Here is a 6,000-nt window from a genome sequence, read left to right on the forward strand (position 1 = left end):
TTACCCCAACAAAGCCCCCTCTGGCTCATGATGCACCCAGCGAGGCGACGACCCATTTCAGGTACACGGCATCAGGCTCACCCGCCAGCCGCTTACCCCAACAAAGCCCCCTCTAGCTCATGAAGCACCTTGCAAGGCCGACGGCCGCCACGTCATCTTCCGCTATGAAGGATTCCCCCAACCACACCTCACACCAAGCACCCTCTCAGAAGAGCACGGCCCTCGGAAGAACCGTAGACCGCATACTCACAGAGAACAATCTTACAAGCTACGCGGCCATCGGTAACCACTACTATGGCCGCCTGCCCCACGTCGCAAGGCGTAGTTACACAAGATGTGTGACGCAACCCTTTCAGCCGACAATGCGAAACCATCCACCCATAAAGATCCGCATGACCGAATACCGAGGACCGCCTCCCCCTTAAGGACCCCCTAGTAATTTCCTTTCCAAACACTGGATCCAAGAATAGCCAAAAAGGGGAATGTTGGGCCAGGAAGCCCATCATAGGTAGGACCCACAGGTAAAAAACTATAAATAGCACACTGTTCCATGCATTGATTACGCATTAAATTATTCTGATACTCTGACATCACCTGTGCTGACTTAGGCATCGGAGTATCTTTTGCAGGTCCCCTACTCCGCCCCCTGAATCCCCTTGAAGTAGAAGAAGAAGAACAGCCGAGATCAGCCTTCTGAAGCCCTTGAGTGACTCGTGAATTACAACCTCTGGTCCTGTAAGAACATAAACGAGTTTTATCTCATCTATCTTAGTGAGAATGATTCTCCTAAGTTTTTGTAATTCTGATGGTTAAAGCTCCTATGTAAGTTGAACCATTTTCATCAACGAAGGCAAGCTGAGTGTTATTCAGAAAATAAACGAGTTTTATCTCATCTATCTTAGTGAGAGTGATTCTCCTAAGTTCTTGAGTGATTCAAGAATCCATGAGTTTAATCAAAGGTCCTTTATCCCTTTGTGTGTTTCAACTCTTAGGCTTATCTTCCATTCTTGGAAGTGTGATGTCTATCAATTTTCGTTCCATCTTCTTTTATGTTTCCATTTTCACATTTTAAATAATTTCTCAAATTTCTTGCTTGTTAGCATTCCAACAATAATAGATCAGTCAAACGAATCGAACCCTGTGGATTCACATCATTCGGTATTCAGGGCCTGGCTATCTAGATTTGGAATAGGAAAGGAAGTTTATTATACAAAGTGTTTCACCGAAGGCCATCCATGTTTAGTTGCATTCAATTACGGAAGCGAAAACAATGTTGTGAGCCAAAGATCGGTGGAGAAACTGCAGTTACCAGCAACCTTTCATCTCGATCAAGCATGCATCAAATTGAGTATATGGAAATGTGTGAAAGAAGTATTATGTGATATTGCTTCCATGGACTCTTGTCATCTTCTTTTGGGATGGGCATGGCTTCGTTTTAAAACACTTCATCTTGATGCACGTTCCCTTTATTTGAGGCATGAGGGACATCAAAAGAAGTAGAAATTTATGACACCAAGACAAGTCAGTAAGGATCAACGTAGGCTGAAGGAGAAAACAGAAAAAGAAAGAATAGAACAAGAAGTAATATAAACTGCAGAAGGAAGGGAAAATAAAGAAAAAGAAATGGAACTAGAGAAAGTTTATTCGTCAATGTTTTTTCTTCTACAGTTTGTGATGTCATTTTACAGAAACAAAAGGATAAGCATGCGAATGAAACACACCAACTTCCATGTCTAAAAAGGAAGCTTGTTCATAGTGCTTTATTATACATTTGGTCCGTCGATAAGAAGCAAATTCGTCAAACACAATGCATGGAATTATTTATGGTTACATATCAAGGTGGGGTACTGTTGCCAAGAAATGTTATCGACGGAGTGCAACCGTTGGAAAGTAAGAAATATGAAGTGGAATTTGATCCTGGAAGAAGAGAATTAGTTTCAACTTGTGAAAAAATAAAAGTCCTTCACGAGATCATAATAAACTTACATTAAAACTAGTGTCTTAAGATTCGGGACATATCTTCTCGAAGAAGGAGGGTATGATGTGAATTGCATATGGGTCAAATGGAGGATGACTAATGCGCCGTGTTGATGCAGTTTGTTTTATTTAAATAAGGGCCCGATGCTTTGTAAAATTGGCTGACCAAATTGTGTTTGTGCTCAACCAATTAATGGGCTTTAGTTTTGCGTTATCTTCAGTTGAAATAAGGGTCTGTATGCCAACCTAAGAACAAACCTTTGGAAGATCAGGAAGACCTTTGCTCAAAGTTTGTGGATGACTTTTGGTAGCCTTAAATTCAGTTACAATCAACCATTAAGTAGCGAATCGTTATTAGATTGAGTGGAACATTAATTAATAGCTTTAAGCGGGATGATATTGAAATTTATGTGTCTTTTGTAATTCTGATGGTTAAAGCTCCTATATAAGTTGAACCATTTTCATCAACGAAGGCAAGCTGAGTTTTATTAAGAAAATAAACGAGTTTTATCTCATCTGTGTTAGTGAGAATGATTCTCCTAAGTTCTTGAGTTATTCAAGAATCCATGAGTTTAATCAAAGGTCCTTTATCCCTTTGTGTGTTTCAACTCTTAGGCTTATCTTCCATTCTTGGAAGTGTGATGTCTATCAATTTTCGTTCCATCTTCTTTTATGTTTCCACTTTCTCGTTTTAAGGAACAAAAGGATAAGCATGTGAATGAAACACACCAACTTCCATGTCTATAAAGGAAGCTTGTTCATAGTGCTTTATTATGCATTTGGTCCGTCGATAAGCAAATTCGTCAAACACAATGCATGGAATTATTTATGGTTACATATCAAGGTGGGGTACTGTTGCCAAGAAATGTTATCGACGGATTGCAACCATTGGAAAGTAACAAATATGAAGTGGAATTTGATCCTGGAAGAAGAGAATTAGTTTCAACTTGTGAAAAAATAAAAGTCCTTCACAAGATCATAATAAACTTACATTAAAACTAGTGTCTTAAGATTCGGGACAAATCTTCTCGAAGAAGGAGGGTATGATGAGAATTGCATATGGGTCAAATGGAGGATGACTAATGCGCCGTGTTGATGCAGTTTCTCTTATTTAAATAAGGGCCCAATGCTTTGTAAAATTGGCTGACCAAATTGTGTTTCTGCTGAACCAATTAATGGGCTTTGAAAAATTTTTTTGTAGGCAAGTAACACCTTGGTGAAAGCTTGCCCCTTTTCTTTTTCTTCTTTATCTTTTGTTATTATATTTCTATCCTTATTAACTTCTTGAGGTGATAAAGGTAGTAAAGTGGTCTTTTCCCATTTATGAAGAAAATGTATTGGTTGGTATGGCCATCATGTAAAGTTTGTTTATCAAATTGTCATGGCCTACCTAGTAAGATATGTGTGACTTCCATGGGAACAACATCACATAACACCTCATCTTTGTAGCTTCCTATAGAGAAGTTAATTAGGACTTGTTTATTGACATCTATTTCTCCCTCTTTACTTATCTAAGCAAGCTTGTAGGGCTTAGCATGAGGAATGGTCTCGAAGCAAAGCTTTTCCACCAACCTTGTGCTAGCTACATTGGTACTACTTCCTCCATCAATAATTAGAGAGCAAACCCATTTGTTAATTTTGCATCTAGATTGAAAAATGTTTTCTCTTTGAGTTGGCTCAAGATCACTTTGATCTAGACCTATCATGCGCCTTAATAACATAGGGTCTTTCTAAAAAATTTTAGTTTTACTAGAGGAAGAAGATTCTTTTAAAAGAGAATGGGGAGATGAGTGTTCACTTTCAACATCATTACTCTTCTTTAAGATCATGGTCCTTTTGGTTGGGCAATTTAAAGCAATGTGATTATAACCCAAACATTTAAAACATTTAATGGAACTTGATCTTTGAGAACTGGAATGGTGAATGTGATCACTTGGTGACTTACTTTTACTTGGTGGTTCTTGATGAAAGCTAGAAGGGAACTTATCATGTTTCTTTTTATCCTTTCCCTTCCATGAGTGACTAAAGTAGTGGTTGGGTGAGTAACTCTTCCTTGCCCTTCTTTTTCTTTTCAATTGAATTTCAATCCCAAGGACAAGTGTGAAAACATTTTCAAGAGTGGAGTACTCATACAACTCTACTTGGTCTTGTATGTCTCTCCTAAGACCACTCACAAATATTTTTATTTTCTCTTTGTTAGTTTCTTTTATTTCAACCCTACGCATTTGAGACTCTAATTCTTTAAAGTACTCACTCACACTCATAGAACCTTGGTGAAGCCTTTGGAGCTTCAAAAGAAGTTCCTTCTTATAGGAGGGAGGAACAAATCTAGCGCGCATAAGAGATTTAATGTCCATCCAAGAAGCCGCGGGTGGCCCTTGGTCATAATTCTTACAAACTTTATGCCACCAAGTATTGGCATACTCCAAAAATCCTAAAACTACTAGATCAACTTGTGCTTGATCCTTTACATGATTTTCATTGAAAATTTGATCAACTTTAGCTTCCCAATCAAGGAAGATTTTGGGATCACTTCCACCATAGAACTTAGGAATCTTTAGAGTTTGCTTCTCTTGTGATGGGTTGCTCCTAGAATGCCCTCTTTTCCTAGGCTCTCTTTCTTTCTCCCTAGCTTCAAGCCTTTGAATGTGCTCTTGGATTCTTAGGTCACTTTGCTCCTTGTCTTTTCTCAATTGTTCAAAGGCCTCCTTCCTAGACAACTTCAAATCCCGAAGCAATCTCATCAATGTATTGTTTTTGTTTGGTGTAGGTGCATTTGATGAACTTGCCATGATTCCTACAACAAAAACACTCAAATCGGAGAAAAAATAAATGGATTAGAGGTTAGACAACATGAAAACCGAGAGCAAATCCAACCCAAAATGTAACCCAAGTGTTTAGATCACTCTCCCAAAGTAACAAGGCAAGGCTAGCACTCAAAATCCACCAAAGGAGTGAAGCAAACAATTTTCAAAACTTGTTCAAAACCTTTCAAATGCAATACAAGTGATTCGGCCACAACATCCCAAGAGTTTCAAGAAAAGAAAACTACTAAGACAAAACAAAGAACACCTAGTGACAAGCAAGAAAAGCACAAAAACAAGGAAAGCTAAACTCTAAAGAAGAAAAGTTTGAGACAAAACTTTTAACAAGACTAAAAATATGAAAAGCACTTTTAAGGACTCTATGGAAAGCATTTGAACAAGCCAAGATTATACCTCAAATCATGCATACACCATGAAAGATCATAACCAAGTCAAAACCTGGAACTAATTTGCCAATATCACCCAAAATCCAAGTATAAAATTTGGTAGCATAACACCTAGTAAAAATTGCCAAATGGATTCACCAAGCATTGTAAAAGCTCTCGGCCAAAACTGTTTTTGGGTACTTAAACTAGGTACTTAACATAATGAGAAGGATGTTTTAGGGTATCTTGAACACTTAGTTCCTTAAAATTAGGTCAAAATCAATTTCAAGGAGCATACAACAACACAAGACATAGATCTCATGCAATAGTTCAAAAACTTAGAAACAAGAACAAGAAAATTCAAAGAAGCATATGACTAATGCGCCGTGCTGATGCAGTTTCTTTTATTTAAATAAGGGCCCAATGCTTTGTAAAATTGGCTGACCAAATTGTGTTTGTGCTCAACCAATTAATGGGCTTTAGTTTTGCTTTATCTTTAGTTGAAATAAGGGTCTGTATGCCAACTTAAGAACCAACCTTTGGAAGATCAGGAAGACCTTTGCTCAAAGTTTGTGGATGACTTTTCGTAGCCTTAAATTCAGTTACAATCAACAATTAAGTAGCGGATCGTTATTAGCTTGAGTGGATCATTAATTAATAGCTTTAAGCAGGATGATATTGAAATTTATGTGTCTTTTGTAATTCTGATGGTTAAAGCTCCTATATAAGTTGAACCATTTTCATCAAAGAAGGCAAGCTGAGTTTTATTCAAAAAATAAACGAGTTTTATCTCATCTATTTTGGTGAGAGTGATTCTCCTAAGTTCTTGAGTG

This window comes from Vigna unguiculata, unplaced genomic scaffold, assembly GCF_004118075.2.
Source record: "Vigna unguiculata cultivar IT97K-499-35 unplaced genomic scaffold, ASM411807v1 contig_54, whole genome shotgun sequence".
NCBI classification, from domain to species: Eukaryota; Viridiplantae; Streptophyta; class Magnoliopsida; order Fabales; family Fabaceae; genus Vigna; species Vigna unguiculata.